The sequence below is a fragment of the Bidens hawaiensis genome, unplaced genomic scaffold (genome assembly GCF_021521415.1).
Source record: "Bidens hawaiensis isolate Kalapana, Puna unplaced genomic scaffold, B.hawaiensis_p1.1 tig00016266_1, whole genome shotgun sequence".
Taxonomy (NCBI): domain Eukaryota; kingdom Viridiplantae; phylum Streptophyta; class Magnoliopsida; order Asterales; family Asteraceae; genus Bidens; species Bidens hawaiensis.
In genome coordinates, this window is record NW_027492484.1 from 216,829 (window position 1) to 236,829 (window position 20,001).

Here is a 20,001-nt window from a genome sequence, read left to right on the forward strand (position 1 = left end):
TTGAATATGCTTGATTATGTTAATTCCAACAAGCTTTGATAATTTCTGAACTTTCAAGCAAACTTAATTGTTTTATAGGTTGTTTAGGTCATTATAGTAAGCTTTGTGATTGAATATGTTATTTCTAGCAAGCTTTAATGTTTTTGAACTCTCTAGCAAACTTAGGTGTTTTGATTGACTGTTTAAACTCATTCTAGCAAGCTTTGTGATTTTCGGTACTTAAATGACTTATTCATATATTGTTGAGTACACTTTGATACTTATTAGCTTTCGAGTAAACTTAGATATTCTAAAGGTTAGTTTTGTCTAGCATACTTTATGATTATGTGACACTTGTTTGAATATGCTTTACATGTCTATTTCGAGTAAACTTTGTTGTTTTAATTGAAATATGCCTTTATTTAGCATAGTTCATGATTGTGAATGTGATTCTTTGAAATTCCAAGTGTTTTCGGGCAAATTTTGTTTTCCGGGCACATTATATATTTCGGGCACACTTTGAAATCCTCAAGTGTTCTCCTAATATACTTAGTAATTTCAAAATTTTACTTTTCAAGTACACTCTGTGTTTAGAGTCATTCTCTAGCATATTTTGCATTCTTAAAGTGTTTCGAGCATACTTTTCTTTAAAGTAAACTTGACTTAATATATGTGAACTATTTAAGTATTTTCGAGCACAATTTGTGTTATTCAGAAATTCGAGCAAGATTCACATTTAGATATATTTCTATGTAATTACTTTGGGATTCTTTATTAATTCCTAGAAAGGGTGCCTATTTGATGCTTTATACTTGATTATATGTCTCGTGATTTATTTCTCGAGCAATCTTGTATTTCGAGTAAGCTTCATTCATTTTACTCACTTAGGTTTATTTCTATTTACTTTATTATTTATGAATTAATTCTGGAACGAGCAAGCTTTGATAGGTGAACTTTGGTGAATTAACTTTTTCGAGCAAGGTTTATAACATGTACTTTATCGAAAAAAGTTATAAAGGGGAAAAGATATTTACTTGAATATTTTAACTGCATGACAGCTTTTTTCCATAATAAGACAAAATTCATTTAAAACCCAATTTCAAAAAGGTATAAGAGAGGGACTTAGAGATATTTTTCACATTTTCACTTCTCTCTCTTTCCACTATTACACTATCTCTCTCGCTCTCGTTCCAGAATCTCAAACGTTTCTAATATTTTCCTTACCCTAATTTGTCAGCCCACCTAATCCGACTCGATAAGCTTCAATTGAATGTTTTCCAACAATGATTATATGGATTTAAACTTTAAATTTCCACAATAACTGACATCTCTGTTTTCTTGTAGGTTATTAATTTGTCGAAGCACAGGTTCTTAAAGACATTTCTTCTTTTTCCTTCTTCAAATTATAACCTCAAATGTGTCAAAGTTATGAACTTTATGACTAACTTTTGCTTTGAATATGTTTTTATTTGTGTTTGTATAGATATGGAGGATGAACCGACATATCCATTCGAGAAAAGCACAACATGTGCGCTCTACTCCAAGTGACTCCTGACAACGAACCGGTAGCACTAATGATAAAATGGCTTCAATTGTCGAATATACAATTTCATTGATTGAGTGCCCTATTATATATAGAAATAATCAGTAGGATTTTTGGCGCTCAGCTGAACTACATGACGATGAAAGAGGAACGAGATTAGAGGCTACCGTGGCAAACCATGAAGTTGTAATTACTAAATGGTTGATCCGAGCATCCCTACAGCTACAAGATGATGATCACAACCCAATCTACTTCTCCACTGATCATTTATTGATGATATTTCAGGAGAATATGGGTTATCAAGGCAATGTCCATGAAGGACAGTTTCAAAAGGGGGTGTTTCCTAACCTTTACAGGTTCTTGATACATCATATTATTCAAGGATATGCCCCTCGTAAAGACTCTTGGACGTTGATGAGCCGTGATCTGGCAAATGCCACTGTGGCAGTTGTATATAATCTTCCATTCAATTTTTCCCGAGTGATTTTTGAAGGTATGGTTGGAAATTTGATGAAACCAAACAAAGACAAATTTCTGGCTTACCCAAGATTCCTACAGATAATCTTCAATCGTATACTGCAAGATCTGCCAACCACAGGCACAACACATTTACTACAAGATCCAAATGTGTATAAAAGAATTGCAAAGTTGGCCACCACAAGCATATTTAATCATGAAGCATAATTTAACATTTTTCCATGGTTGATTAACAATAATGTGGGGATTATACCGGTACCAGAATTGAGTTATGAGGAGGAGGATGAGGTATTTGATGAAGATTCTGATGATAGTGATGATGAAAATAATGGAGATGATGGAGATGCAGGTGATAACGTTGGAGGTATTGAAGGAAATATTGTTGATAATGAAGTTGCACAAGCATAGGGGGAGATCGAAAACCAACCCTCACCAACACCACCAGCCACACCACCCAGCCAATCACCACAACAACAACAAACATAATCCCCACCACCACAACATGAGCCATTTATCCAAACCCCACCTACACAATCCCAAAGCCCACCTCAAACCATTAACAAACCCCTAACCAAACCCAAACCCTAATCCAAGAACAAAACCAAGACATACATGAACCTTAGATCCTACAACAAATCCCAGACCACCTACTTAACCTTCCAGAAACATCATTCCAATCCCCAACCCAAGACCAACCTAACCAACCAACCTTTGAAATCATACATACCTACAAACCCTTACCTATAATCCAAAACATCAACCCACTATCCTCAACAAGCACAAATATCTTTGAATGCCCAAGCCCAACCCATGAACCATTCCAACCCTATATTGACCCATTTTCTGACCATCCATCAACCCCTTCCCCTTCCCCTGATGCTTATCTTTTTAAACGAAACACGGATATGTTAGTTGAAAATGGTGATCTGAGAGGGAAGAATGTGGACTTGACAAAAAAAATTATGATTTAAAGGCTCAGTTGGCACAAGCTTGAAACCGGATTAAAGCCCCGGAGGCTGAGGTTGAAAAGACCTCAACTGTACCAAAACAGGGGGAGAATATTCGTGTTGCCACTGATGCTGCTGATGAGGAGGTTGAGAATGTGGTGGTGAATGTTGATGAAGACGGTTTGAAAACATTGTGTAGTGTATATGGTGAGAGTGATGAAGATGAGGATAGTGGAGTGAGAGGATCTGATGATGATGGGTATGAAGGAGATAAATCTGATATTGGTGAAGAAGATTATGATGCAGATGATACAATATCAAAGAAGAAGGTGAACGAGGAAAACGAGAAGGAGATGGAGAAGGACACTAATGTTGAAGATAATGTGCTTACAGAAAACATTTTAACTACAGAGGCCATAGAAACTGATGTTATTGGCACTGAAACATTGACTGATGTAATTGTTGATGAAGGTGCAGAGATTGAGGAATTTGTTTTAAATGAAGAAAATGATAATACTGAAACTTCCAAGAAGGTTGGTGAAGATGATGAGCAGATGAGGGAATCAGAGGTAGAAAGGATGAGAAAGGCAAAGGGCAAATCCATTGCTCAAGATAAAGAGAAAGTGGAACAGATAAAATCCATTGATGATATATTAGAGACTGATGAAGATGAGCAAGCAGCCAAAAGGCATGCTGGCACTCTGATGGAAATATTGGAGAGAGAAAGGATTGCAAGATCTATGACCGAGTAAGAGTTTATTGAACAAGAAACTCTATTTCAGCAAGCCAATATCTCTAAAACTTTGAATGAAGAAGGATAAGTCGAGCAAGAAGTTATGTAGGTACTGATTAAAATGAAACAGGTGGAAGAGGTTGATAATACATTGGCAACGGTCATGTATAATTTCAAAGAAGCTCAACCTGAAACACAAAATGTAACTGATGAAGCTGGAGAATCAGTGATAAAAATTGCAGCCAAAAAATGGTTAAAAGAAGTTGAAGAAGATATTGAGAAAAATCCCGATGAATGGAGTTATGATGATGAGCCTAAAAGCAAATTTGGAAAGATATACAAAAGGAAAAGGAGTAAATAAGATATGAAAAATGATGATGAAAAGGAACCCAAGATTAGGAAGACTGATGAGGCTAATAAGCCTGAAACATTGTTGAAAGCCCAAAAGATCATGAAAGCCCGGTGATGGCTATTCCTTTACAGACTGTTATGCTTGAAACTGAGCCTGATTTAAATGAACCAAGGATTGATTTGGAAGAATCAACTGAAGAAGATGATGACACCGAAGATGATGATAATGTTGATGATAATGCTGACAAGGATGATACTGTTGACTCCCCACACATTGACATAACAGATGAACAAAGGGAGAATATATAGAAAATGTTGGATGATTCAAGGAGAAACCATCCCTTAATTGTGAGCTTGACTAAGCATGGGTACAAATTTGAAACTTTGTCTCCTATGTCAGATGAGGAGTTGCAAAGATTGATTGATAAGGAGGCTGATGAGATAAAGAAGAGGATGAATAAAAAGAATCGTGATTCCTTGAAATATTGGAAATTTTTGAGATTGCATGGATTGTCCGATAAGGACTTGAGTAAGATGAGTTTGATGAGTTTGAAGAACATTATAATATGAATGTAGAAAGGGTGAAGAGAGAGGAACATGAAAGATTGAAAAGGGAAGCAAATTAGAAAGAAAAGATTGATGAACTATTGAAGTGATTTGGAGACAAGTGCAAGTATCTGATTGATAGAGGCCTGGCAATGGAGTTGGTTAACAGCCTCTCAAAAGCACAAGTTGAATCCCACTTCAGAAAGTTATCAATGAAAACTGAAACTGATAAATCTGCAAAGAAGCCAAGAGTTGTCACTTTGGTTGAAAAAGAAAAGGCTGAAAAGAAGAAAAAGTGGGAGGATGTACAGTTGAAGATGTTGAATAGATTGATGGATGCAAGGGGGAGATTAACTAAAATTCAAAGAATGAGAAAAAGTGAGAAATTGGTCTTATACTTGTCTGAGCTAGAAAAGGATGATCAAGAAAAAGCTCAAACTTCAAAAGCTTCTAAAATTCCTGTCATTGTGCAAGTGAAACCTGAGCCAATTGAACAATTGGACCCTTGGGATGATGAGAACAAAATCAGAACCCTAAAAGGGCTGATGCTGAGCAAAGGGATGTCTGAGAATGTGTTTGATAATTTGGGAAAGTCTCAATAGAAACAATTATTTTATGAAGAAAAAGATGAATGGGAGAGGTCAGAAGTTGAATAGAGAAATCCATGAAATTTTGAAGTTGTCTTGAGTATTATATTTTAGACCGATGCATCGAATCGTTACTCGTTTATAATGAGAAATTAAAGAAAGACAACAAGATATTATAATGAGTAATTGAAGTATTTGACTGGTGAAATATTATATTATTTTTGGTTCCTTTGGTCTTATCCAATTGGCGGTGGAGTGAAATATTATATTATTTTTTGTTCCTTTAGGTCATTTGTTTAGGTCATGTATGCATTGTGAGATTTTTCATTGTGTTGAGAATTTGCCCCCAGGGAAGAGCTCTCCCCGGGTGGCCGTTCTATTATGATTATGTATGTATGAATGTACGTATGAGTGTTCTTAATGAAAATCATTCGGTTATCAAATCATAGTTCAACATCTATCTTTTGTGTTTTGATTACAATTGTTCATCCTATTATTGATTGTTAATCAAATCGAACTCTCCATATTTGTCCATTGTTATCATTTAAGAGTGAAAAAATGTTATAGATCGATCCAAGATCCGAGCTCGTTTATCACCATTCGACACGCTTCCGCACCGGGGCTCGGTTCTGTCAAGTTGGACCAAGTGAAGGAAGATTTGTCCCTGCTGGTCCACTTGGAGATGAGAGAGTGATGGGAATGATTACAGGATTAGCAAGAGAAGGAGGTGAAAATCTCCTTGAATTGATGTTGATGCCAATAGAAATGGTCGCTGCTATCTATGAAAAGTGATTTGGGGATGTGAGGGCCACTAAACCCAAAAGGCAATTCCATTTAGGCCCTCAGTCTCAAGACCACAAATTCCTTCTACGAGAGCTACACATCAAAGACAACATAGGCCACCATCTGATATGGACTACCTAAGAAGCTCTTCTATGACTCTGTATCTGAAACTTTGAAGGTGATTATGAGAAATGGAGAATTGAAGGAAATCATATTCAAAGATGATTTTGCTTATTTCAAAAGGGAACAACTGGAGGAGATTGCAACTATAGAGCTGTATGATTATCATTAAGGTCATAAGTTTGCAGGAAGACAGCAAAATGAAATATCTAAACATCTCAAGAATGAGGCCAGGAAAGGATTCCCTTTGTTAAACAAGAAGAGAAAATGGGAATTATCTGAGTATGAGAAAAATAGAAGAAACAAGAGGATGAGTGATATCAAACATGCTGAAATTGACTAGATTTCAAATGTGAAGAACAAAGATCCTCTAGCCAACATGATGGTTTGTATAATCATGACAAGGCAAATGACAAGGCCGAACCAGGAAGTCTAGAGAAATGGTAGGATTGCTCGTATTGACTATAAAGAACAAGATGAATCCTATTTTCTCAGGAAATTTGATGGACTTGCCTTAGGAATTATTAGAGAAGATGGAGATTTGACTTTCCTGCATAATGATGATTTGGAAGAAATTATGAGGTGGATTGTGCCTGACAACCACCCTTATCATCAGGAATTGTTATTGTTCAAAGAAAGGGCAGGAAGTGCAAGGCTGGAAAGAAGACAAGCATCCTCAAGCTCAAGAAGATAAGATCATATTTCTAGCTTAGGTTTGATTTGTAATGTCCACTGGACAAAATTTCCAACTTGTAATATTTTGATTATGTTATGTAATTTCATTATGAAATTTGATGTGTATTTTGGCTAAGTGTATGTAACCATAGAGGTGTTTTGGTACAGCTGAGGTGTTCCAATCTAGGGGGAGATTGTTGGGTCAAAGATTTGACATGAAAAGACAAATTGAAGATTGGAATCTTCTCAACCTCTCTGAAATTGGCTAAGTATGGATGCCGAGCACACATAGGCCTCCAAGCAAGCCTTAACTTATCCTAGCAAGGTATTTTGCCTTCTGGGCAAGGTTATCTTCTTGAAGTCCTCTTAAGTGTCAATCCGAGCAGGGTTCACTTTGTCTAGCAAGGTTGTTCTTCAAGTCAAGCATGGTTTGTTTCCGAGCAAACTCTTGGCAAAAAAAGCTAAGGAAACCAAGTACTTTGGGAGATCTAGCAAGGTTTATTATTAATAAACAGTGGTCCCAGCAAGCTTGAAGTAAGTTTTTAAAGATATATCTGAGGACTTATTCTAGCAAGGTTCAACTTTGACCAAGCTATAGTGCTACCAACACAGCTACACTGTCACCAGCACACTTGAGTTTGTTCAATAAGTTATTTATTAACAAAGAGTTGAAGGGAATTATGAAGAACAAATTTGCTAGTAGGATCATATCGAGCAAAGTTTTCTACGGTCAAGAGGATTGAAGTATGCTGAGTGAATATTTTCTATGGAAAATATTCTAAGTAAAGTCTACCCGGAGAACTGTTCACCAGCACACTTTGGTTACTAGGTATGCTAGAAGAAGACAAAACCTGCAAAGCTTACCCGAAGACCTGTTTTACACTTAGAATCTTTTTGTAATATGTTTATATGATTTTGTATCATTGATTAGGGTTTCTATAAGGAATTACAACTGTCTAGGCAGGCCTATAAAGAGAATATTTAGGGCACGCCTAGACAGAGAGGCGAGATATGAGAGAATAGACAAGACGTCTGATATTATTCCTAACTATTGAGAGTGACGGCTGTTCTTGAATACGTATGGACAAAACATTCCTTCGGAGACCCTGATTGATTTTCGCTTGTATTGATCTTTATATAAATGGAAACTTTTGAGTTACAGTTTGTGTTTGTTACCTTAGTATTTATTTCGCAACATTTAATGTGTTAGTGATTCCACCATTAATTAATTATTGTTCTTACCTTAAATAGCAAGTCGTTAACCTTCTTGTCAACACTTAACCGTGTGGGTTGCGACATTGAGTGTGTGAGTGATTGACAGATATATATGGGACCGACGTCTTTCATTCAATTTGGTATGGAAAGCACGTGTACTTGGCGATACTCATGATTCCCGATGCACGCTTATTAGAATACGCACACAATACATTATCATCACGTACTAACCCGTTATTTAAATCACCAATAATTGTAACATTACGGAAATTTTAAGTTATTAATGTCAAGTTTTCCAAAGACAAGGGATCATTTCTGCCAATTTCCAAACCCCAAGGGTTAAAATGAAAATTTCGACGGCCGTAGAATCAAGCGCGATGACCCTTCTGACAAAGCGTGACACGTGTGCCACGTGGCAACCAGTGGCACAATGTATCGCCACGTGGCAGAATGATCGCCACTTGGAAGGTCTACGTGGTGATTCAGCGGGCCTACGTCACGATACGCGACGGGCTAGCCTAAGAATCCATTGCGTATCACGACGGGCTTCTAGAAAATGTGTATAAATAGCAGTTACGGGACCTCACTCTCTTCACACAAATTCACACATACAACTCTCTCTCTCTCTAAACTCTCTCTAAGATATATAAACCATACCCTCGATCCACCTCGATAAATATGTCCTGATTCCTCGATTTCCATGAAAATTCCTCGATTTTCGTGCCACCACCCGACAAAGTTCAACAAAGGTGATACCATCCCGACAATCCCATTCGAGAAGTGTTGGTGCCTCGTAAAGCGTGCCAAGGAGAGGAGAAGTATCGTCAAAGAGAAAGTGACAAAGGAAAGAGTGTTGATCGAAAAATAAGGAAATCAAGCGGCAACGAAGTGCTGCTCAAGTGTATAGGGTTTATTAAGCCGAATAAGGTAGGCATAATGCCCAAATAAAATAATAATAAAATATTATAAAGGCTTAAACCTTAAGTCGAGGTTATACTCGGTACCTCGATAAAATAAAAGAAAATATATAACAAAGAAAATAAAAGAAAGAAATTATGAATAAAGATATATATATGTGTGTGTGTGTGTGTGTGTGTGATTATATATACTTGATTTTTTGTTATAGAAATATTTTTAAAGGAATAAATAACTATTCTTAAATAATAAAGAAAAGAAAAGAATACCTTTCTTAAAGAAGAAGAAACGTAGGGTTTAATAAATAAACTAAAGGCTTATTATATTACTTTTTAACTAAGGGTTTTAAAGTAATAGAGATTTTGAACAAAAGGTTCATCGAGGTAAAGTTTATAAAACAAGACAAAAGGTCTTAAGCCGGATTGTATATCTGACTAACAAATGGTTATACTAGTACTATAGGTGCGAGATAGCAACGGGAAAGATTCTCGGACGGTGTTTGAAGCCGATCCAAATAAAAAAGGTGAATACACCCCAACTTTACAAACTTGTTTTTAAACGAGTCAAACATGTTATATGAAAAGATTTACATGAGACTACGTGTCTCTAAAACATTTATAAACAAGAGTAAAAACACAAGCCTTCAGGCTATAGTATACGTTTTTCTGGATCCTTACATATGTGGTAAAATGCGGTGGGCACATCGCACCATGCTTGGTTATAGTACGCTCGCCTGCGTGGAGCAATGACTATGTGTATATCTATGGTACCTAAGTAATGTTGAATGCTACGCTGTTTGCTGAGGTGCTATAAGTAGACACTTGAGTTTATAAATTGTATTATTTTAACTTGATTATTCCTAAGCCACGATGGGTCGGACCTAAGTTATGTCTCGAGGGGTAATCAAGTAAAGAAAATTATTTTAGCGTCAGCATATTCACCAGCATTCGTTGCTGACGTATTTTCTAACATTTTACAGGTAATCAAGACTAGGGCTTGTGAAGGCGAAGTGCTCAAGAATCCGATGGCTCGGATAATTTGATAAAATTAATTAATGAATGGTGGTTTTGTAAATTATAAACAAGTAAACTTAAATGAGACTTTTGTCCCATCTTTTGTAATGTAAATATTTACAATTTTATTCACATGTTTTCTAAGACTTCCGCTATTAACTCGTAACTCTGATTTATTTACAATTATGGTACCAACTGTTGGTCGCACTCTTAGGCCTTAGATGGGGGTGTGACAAGTTGGTATCAGAGCCATCGATCTTAGCGAATTAGGTTTTACAAGATAATACCTAAGCTTCGATCCAAGCATTGGAAAAATATTTTCTATTATTTGTTTATTTGAATAGGGATAAGATAGGTTGGTATCCTTTTCTTTCCCTCCTCATTCTAAACCACCCAACTTAGATATCTTTCAAAAAATTAACGGAGAGTTATGATCGTGAAACAAAAAGAGCCGGAATCTACTACTCATTTCCAAAAGACAATATGAGTGAGGACTACTAGGAAGCATTCTTCAATCCCGAAGTAGTGCAAGATCTAACCAAACCATTTCAGTATCCTGGAACAGACAAAGTCCAATTAGCCTTCTCAATGACACTCCAAATCAAGCGTATCAAGCACCAAGACACTCAAGCTACCACCCGTCAAGCTTACCCATGTACCAACCATCCGAAGTTCCAACGTATCATCCTTCTGAGGTTCCTACTATCAACCATCTGAGGACCCGCCATATTACTCATCTGGGTTCCAACATACCTACCACCGAATCCTCACCCTTCATACGCTTTCCTTTCCAATCGACCAATCAAGGAAGAACAAAGATCTCCCTCATCAGATTGGATGCAATGCCACTCAGATCAGTGAAGATGGCATACCGGAACATCTACCATGGATTCTGTCGACTCCCGACCAACAAAGGCGGACCATCTCGCAAAACAAAAATGAGGGTGATGTAAGAAAACTTTCGCATGCCTACAAAATTAAAAAAGACCCCCCAATTAATGTATGAAGAGGACCCGGAAGAAGAAAAAACTGAAGAAGATCCGGAAGAGGAATACCCTGACAATCCTCATGAAGTGACAACGCCGATGGAAGAATCATTGTGTTGGGTTTTATACAAGTTTATCAAAGTCAAGTTAACCACATTTAACTAGAAAACGCAACGGAAGCTTAGATTTTAAATCTTGTTATGAACATACCATTATGTTAAAATCAAAACCCAATGAACAAGGATCAATATTACAAGAACAATATGCTCACAAATGTAAATATACCTTTTCTACCTTTAGAAGAAGATGTAGGTGAATGAAGAAGATGATGACTCGAAATGGCAAGGTTGCAAGGTAGAAACCCTCAAGCTAGTATACCCCAAGCTTTGTAGCAACAACACCAATTAATTGCTAGGATTAGAACACTTGAACAAGCTCAACAAAACCCCTAAAATCTGCCCACTTTGGCCGTGGGTTTTAGAGAGAAAGAGAGAGAGATTGTAACTTGATTCAACACACTTGAAAATTCAAAATGAAAGATTACTTTTGCATGTCTTGGATGTGGAGATAAATAATAAATTCATCACATGGAGACAAGGGATTTTATTGGGTAAAACCACCACCCCACATGGGTGGCCGGTTTTGATGTTATTTATTTTTTTTTTTTTTTTTTTTTTTTGTTTTGTTTTAACAATTAAAACATCTCCATCTCCATTTATTTTATAAAACTCATTTTTATAAAATGCACATACATTTATGTAATTATTTAACCAATTAAATAATTAATTTATATAAACAAATTATCCAGATAATTTATTTAAATCCTCAAGTGTGTTTGTTTAGAAAACCAATTTTCTAAACACGTAGTGTTCGGTATTCGTTTAAATGATCAAATCATTAAAAGAATACATTTGGTGTTGTCTAGCTTGTTATTGGGTATGACCCGACTTGGATTAAACACAGTTAGCCACATTAATATAAATATGTGTCTCGGGCATACGTAATTCCAACAATCTCCCACTTGTACGAGATACATAGAAAATTAATGCAAGTGGTGAATACCGCCTAACAACAGTTCACCACCCCTAATGTGTTTGACGAAGTGCCATTCAATAACATCATCCCTTCAAGTCCCTTACTTGATATGATTTAGGTGAATCTATCATTATATCCCTTTGTTACTAGATGTCATGTTGGATCTAAGAGACATAGGTGATCATTCTCTTTACAATTCAACTTTATCAGGCCTTAGACATCTAAACTCTCAACACATAAGAGGAACAAATTCCGTCTTGACTGTATACGCCTCTCACTATCACTTTATACTCCACCCGAGCTCATCCTTATGTACCATCTTTTACGAATAGCGAAGGGGAGAGTCAAAGTGTAATACTCGGTGAAAATCAAGACCCAATATACATCTCAGGTCTAAGGATAATATGAAATTCTCCTTTACTCAAGATTACTAATGATCAAGTCAATCGACTCCATGTAGTAATATTGAGAGCGGGTCAGTCCAATATTTGTATCCCATAAATATCTATGAACTTTGGCAGCAAACCTATGCTCCATATTCATTTCTTATGAATATCCACCAAACCTAGTTCATAATAGTCTTGCTTCATATTTGTTCCCACAAATGTGATCGACTACGGACTTTTAGAATAAGATAACTTATTCATGGATTAAACATGCAAAATTAGAATTTAACTCAAGATTCCATAATCATATAAAAGAGTTAAATTACAAAAGTCTTTTAAACTTTAATACAAAATAGATCAAATCCAATTACTAGAATATCGAAGTCCTAAGCCACTCGCATGACGCTCATGTTTAGGTCTTTCTAGGAGCTTCGTGAATGGATCCGCAAGATTTTGATCAGTTCCAACTTTGCGAATACATATCTTTCCCTTTTCAACTTCATCCCTTATGTAGTTGAATCTCCGCTCTATGTGCCTTGTCTTTTGGTGCGAACGAGGTTCCTTGATTTGTGCAATCGCACCCTCGTTGTCACAAAAGATTTCTAGGGGGTCTTGAATGGAAGAGACCACCCCTAGATCAGTAATGAATTTCTTCAACCATGCAGCTTCTTGAGCTGCCAATGAAGCGGCGATGTATTCTGATTCTGTAGTGGACAATGCTACCACTTCCTGTTTTGAGCTCTTCCAAGAGACAGCTCCTCCATTAAGAGTGAACACATACCCAGATTGTGATCGAGAATCATCTCGATCAGTTTGGAAGCTCGCATCTGTGTAACCTTTTATAGCGAGTTCCTCCTCACCAGATCCATATATCAGAAACATATCCTTAGTTCTCCTAAGGTATTTCAATATGCTCTTAACAGCCATCCAATGACTGTCTCCTGGATTCTGTTGGTATCTGCTTGTCATGCTCAAAGCGCATGACACATCCGGTCTAGTACATATCATCGCATACATGATGGATCCTATAGCAGAAGCATATGGGATTTGTTTCATCATGTCTTGCTCACCCTTTGAGCTTGGACATTGAGCTGAACTCAATATGGTCCCTCTTTGAATAGGTACAAAACCTTTCTTGGAGTTTTCCATCTTGAACCTTTTCAAGATTTTATCAATGTATGTACTTTGGTTCAAACCTATCAAGCGCCTTGACCTATCCCTATAGATCTTTATTCCCAAAATATAGGCAGCTTCACCAAGATCCTTGATGGAAAATCTACTTCCAAGCCAAGCCTTAACGCTTTCCATGGTTGGAATGTCATTTCCAAATAGTAGAATGTCATCGACATACAATACTAAGAAGGTAATTATACTCCCACTAGCCTTTTTATACACACAAGCCTCATCAGCGTTCTTGATGAATCCAAAATTTTTGATTTCTTCATCAAAACGATGATTCCAAGTTCTAGATGCTTGTTTCAATCCATAGATTGATTTCTTTAACTTGCATACTTGATTAGGATGTTTCGGATCGACAAAACCTTCAGGCTGAACCATATAGACATCTTCCTCAAGATATCCATTTAGGAAAGCGGTCTTGACATCCATTTGCCAAATTTCATAATCATAATGTGCAGCTATGGCAAATAATATCCTAATAGACTTTAGCATTGCCACAGGCGAAAAAGTTTCATCATAATCAACCCCTTGAGTTTGAGTGAAACCTTTAGCTACAAGTCTTGCTTTATAAGTATCCAAGTTTCCATGCATATCAGTTTTTCTTTTGAAAACCCACTTACTTCCAACAGCTTTGGTGTTAAGTGGTGGTTCAACCAATTCCCAAACTTGGTTGTCATACATGGATTGCATCTCAACGTTCATGGCTTCAAGCCATTTGTCACAATCATTCTTGGACATTGCATCACGGTATGTGGTTGGTTCATCCGAATCTACCACGTAGCAACCTTCTACAAAAAATCCATATCTTTCGGGTGGATTGCTAGCTCTACCAGATCTGCGAACGTTTTGTGTGTTTTGATCAACCACTTGATCACTTTCAACAACCTCTTGTTGAGTGCTAGTATCAACCAATTGTGTATCATCTTGTGATTCTTGATCCTCATCAAATTTCACTGTTCTACTATTAGTTCCTTCCTTAAGGAACTTAGTTTCCAAGAACTTACCCTTTCGAGCAATAATAACATTTTGCTCACTAGGATCGTAAAAGTAATATCCTATATCATCTTTAGGGTAACCAATAAAGATACACTTAGTGGATCGGACTTCTAATTTGTTTGGGGTGTATTGCTTTACATAAGTTTCACAACCCCAAACTTTTAAGAATGATAGCGATGGAGCCTTTCCATGCCATATTTCAAAAGGTGTCTTCTCCACTTTCTTGGTTGGAGCCATATTCAATATGCGAACAGCGGAAAGTAAAGCATAGCCCCAAAATGATAGAGGTAAAGTGCTTCTAGCCATCATCGATCGAACCATATCTAATAGGGTACGATTTCTCCTTTCAGACACACCATTATGTTGTGGTGTTCCAGGTGGAGTAAGTTGTGAAATAATTCCACAACTCTTAAGATGATCTTGAAAAACACCACTTAGGTATTCACCTCCTCTATCACTACGAAGTACTTTGATTGTTGTCTTAAGTTGTCTTTCTACTTCAGTTTTGAAGTCTTTGAACATTTCAAAAGCTTCATCTTTGTGTTTCATTAAGTACACATAACCATATCGACTATAATCGTCAATAAAGGTAATGAAGTATCTTTCACCATTCCTAGTCATTGGTCTAAAAGGACCACATACATCCGAATGTATGATACCCAATAATTCTTTTGACCTTTCAAAAGTCTTATTAAAGGGTTGCTTTGTCATTTTGCCTTGTAAACAAGATTCACATACATCAAATGAATCAAACTCATTGGTTTCTAGAATACCACTCTTGCGAAGAGTTTGCATGCGATTCTTGCTTATATGTCCAAGGCGACAATGCCAAAGATAGGGATCACCCAAGTCCTTCTTGAGTTTCTTGGTGTTGACATTATACATTGAACTACTATGTGACATACCACTTTGATCTATTTCATATATACCATTCATGGGTATAGCTTTAAAATAAAATATGCCATTCATCAAAACATGAATATCATAATCCATAAATTTAAAATCAAAGCCACATTGTTTCAAAAGGGACACGGAAATAATGTTTCTCCTTAACTTAGGAGCATACAAAACATTCTTCAAAATTACTTCCAAACCACTTGGAAGCTTTAACAAGTAGTCTCCTTGAGCTTGGACTTCAACTCTTGCTCCATTGCCCATAAAGAGACTAATGTCCCCTTTGTTGAGTTGTTTATTTCTTTTGAACCCCTGCAACAAATTGCAAATGTGAGTTCCACATCCGGTATCAAGTACCCATGTATTTGAAGAAATAACATTTAGTTCAACATATATAGTAAAGATAGTACCTGAGGTTTGCTCCGCATCCCTCTTATCTTTTAACGCTTTGAGATAGGTCGGACAATTTCTTTTCCAATGACCTATCTCTCCACACTCAAAGCATGGATCTTGCGTCGCAACCTTTTGCTTCTTTTCCTTCGGTTTGTAGGGCGTAATGGCTTTCCTCTTTCCCTTTCCTTGGACGTGGCCCTTGCCCTTAGCAACACTTGCTTTGGGTTTGGAGTTATGTCCCTTTTTGCCTTCATTGATTGTTAGAACGGGTAAAACCCTTTTACCCATTCCCGCTTCGGCCGTTCTTAGCATTGCGTGAAGCTCTCCAATGCTTTTGTCCCACCCATTCATGTTATAGTTCATGACAAAGGTTTCAAACCTTTTGGTCAAAGAGTTGAGGATCAAATCCGTAGCCAACTCATTAGAGACGGGACAATTCAACCTACGAAGTTTTTCAATGTAGCTTTTCATCTTTAGGACATAAGATGAGACGCTTTGGGTTTCCTCCATACGACATGCATGAAACGCTCGAACCGTTTCGAAACGTTCCGCTCTAGCTTGTTGAAGGAACATTTCCTTCAATTGAGTTATCATGTCGTATGCCCCATGATGCTCGAAATCCTTTTGGATTTCGGGAATCATAGTTCCCAACATGAGGCAAGAGGCTTGCACCGAATCTTTGGTGTACTTGACCCAATCGTAATAAGCCTCCTCATCTTCCACGTTAGGCTCGTCGGGAATGGGATCGTCTAAGACATATGATATCTCTTCTTGCTTGAGAACTATTCTCAAGTTGCGATACCAATCCATAAAGTTATTATGGTTTAGACGATCCTTTTCAAGGATGGTTCTTAAGGATAGGTTACGGGTGTTATGGGTAGAGGTGTTTGCATTGTTAGCGGCCATCTACAAAATTTTAACAAAGTTTTATTTAGTATTATAAACAATTTAATTATTAATACCCTTTTATTCCAAATTTTAAAATAATAATTAAATTCTAGAATCCAACGATAAATCAAATTTCGGTTAGGTGACCTTTATCCCGTTATTTGATTTAACAAGGTAGTCAACCTTGACGATTGCAACCCTTTGCAACTTCTAGAGGTATGGGACCATTCGAAATCCTTATTTCGTGTTGGCATGTTTATCCCATCAACACCATTGGACCCCATGCTTAGGTGACCTTTATCACATGGTTTCCAATTCAAGTCGTCCTACTTGTAAAAACATGTAAGATTAACATACAAGTGGTTAGGTGACCTTTATCCCACAAATATGTTAATATTACCTTAAGTATATTAGTTTGCTCTAAAATGGTTAGGTGACCTTTATCCCATTTAAAGTTTCCTAATACGTTAAGTGTCTTACAAAAGGATGGTGTTAGACTTGTTTCCTTGGTAATTATGAAAAAAAGATTTTTAAGTTTTCCAATATTCTAGTTTGAAAAACATTATGCCATATCCTAACATGCATTTAGTAATATGGCGATTTTGAAAACCAATTTTCAAGGTTCTAGTTATAATAAAACCAATTTTATTATATGTGAGTAATCGCTTAGTTTTAATAAATCCATTTAATTAAACTAATTGACGCGATATTACCAAATATATATTAGAACCCGTTTTATGCTTGTTGTCGTTCCTATGTGACGGTTTGGATATCCTAATATCTATCAACCACACATTACATAAAGTAAAACAAACAACCAAGCATACATGCAAAATATAGTCATAACCGAGAACCGCTAAGTTTGACCATACTTGTTAGCCGAAACAAGTATAGGTCATAAGTCACACCTAAGGGACAAAACATGACACAAGGATGGAATGTTGACTCCCACTTGATCTTGCATCCAAATGCTTCAAGTATCCTTTCAAAGTTGTTGTGTTCTTGTTGGGCTTGTAAATGGGCTCCAAACTTCCAAAAGTCTTCTTGGGCCCAAGAGTGAAATTTATGGGCCTAATGGGCTTGAATCCCATGATGGGCCGGTGAGGCCCAACAAGCCCAAAATTTCGGTCCAAGGCCCAAATCCACCAATTCTTGCATCTTCAATTTTTACAAAATGTATCCTAATACATATTTTTCTAAAAAAAAGAAATGCAACTAATCTATTTATTACAAACCAATTTATGAATAAATAAATTACACAAGCCTAAGATTATGAATTATTACAACCATATTGAATAATAAACATAATCAACATACACAAACAACAATCAACACATCCAAGGTCTAGGTTTCGGTTATGACACAATCAAACATACCAAATGTTCTAAGCATGCAACCTAAGCAACCAATGCCTAAATACATCAAAAAAAAAAAGGGCAGCCCCCCCCCCCCCAAAGAAGGCTACGGCTCAACCCCCCCCCCCCAAAATTTTTGCAATTTTGATATTTTCAACATCCAAATGTTAGTAATGGTTTCCTAAGATCTTTGCATGCATGTCAAGATCTTACAAAACCATGAGGGGTAAAATCCACCAAAATTTCGGACCCCTTTTTCACCCATGAAAAACCCGAAATCTATGAACATGCAAGGAGCATAAGTCCTTGTAACCGGCTCTTGATGCCATTGTTGGGTTTTATACAAGTTTATCAAAGTCAAGTTAACCACATTTAACTAGAAAACGCAACGGAAGCTTAGATTTTAAATCTTGTTATGAACATACCATTATGTTAAAATCAAAACCCAATGAACAAGGATCAATATTACAAGAACAATATGCTCACAAATGTAAATATACCTTTTCTACCTTTAGAAGAAGATGTAGGTGAATGAAGAAGATGATGACTCGAAATGGCAAGGTTGCAAGGTAGAAACCCTCAAGCTAGTATACCCCAAGCTTTGTAGCAACAACACCAATTAATTGCTAGGATTAGAACACTTGAACAAGCTCAACAAAACCCCTAAAATCTGCCCACTTTGGCCGTGGGTTTTAGAGAGAAAGAGAGAGAGATTGTAACTTGATTCAACACACTTGAAAATTCAAAATGAAAGATTACTTTTGCATGTCTTGGATGTGGAGATAAATAATAAATTCATCACATGGAGACAAGGGATTTTATTGGGTAAAACCACCACCCCACATGGGTGGCCGGTTTTGATGTTATTTATTTATTTATTTTTTTTTTTTTTTTGTTTTGTTTTAACAATTAAAACATCTCCATCTCCATTTATTTTATAAAACTCATTTTTATAAAATGCACATACATTTATGTAATTATTTAACCAATTAAATAATTAATTTATATAAACAAATTATCCAGATAATTTATTTAAATCCTCAAGTGTGTTTGTTTAGAAAACCAATTTTCTAAACACGTAGTGTTCGGTATTCGTTTAAATGATCAAATCATTAAAAGAATACATTTGGTGTTGTCTAGCTTGTTATTGGGTATGACCCGACTTGGATTAAACACAGTTAGCCACATTAATATAAATATGTGTCTCGGGCATACGTAATTCCAACACATTGCTCACCAGAACCCAAGTTATGGATCTGTTGACCCTTACATGCAATTTCTCAAAGAACTCAAAGGAAAAGCGTCATCTAGTTTTCCACCGTATCAGGGCAAGATCCCATCAATTGAAGACCAAGCGAATCAAATCCGGGAGCAGAACGAAGCTGCCGAAGCTTTCTTCAACTATCAGTCCGATGTGACTGCATCTCCGTACCCAGATCCAAGAAACCAATATGACATAGTGATGATGGGTTACTGCGACCCACCGCCAAGATACAGATATCCCAACGAGATTCCTCAGTCACATGAAGAACACCAGGACCGAGCCTTGCATGAAATAGATGGATTGAGAAAGAAGATATTGGTGGATGAGAAGAAAAAGAAGAAGATAGGAGACAAGCTTTTTCGAAAATGCAACAAGTTGACCAAAGTGGTAAAGAAGTTCATGAGAGATTGAAGAAATGATGGTGAAGGATGTGATATGGAAGTATATGTGTTAATGTAATCTTTGTGTAATGTGTAATATAAGGATAGGTATATATATATATATATCAAGTGAATGATATATATATATATATATAATGTTGTAAAAATAAAATATATATATCGTGTTATGGTATATATATTATGAAATAAATAAATATATGTGTTTTAATAAAGGAAAATGTAAAATTTCAGATATAAAGAAAAATATTAAAAAGAAAAAGATAATGTCTCAATCGAGTAATAACCATGAAGCTTCTCAAAAAGAAGCAGGCAAAAGAAAAGAAAGAGGAAAAGGTCCCGA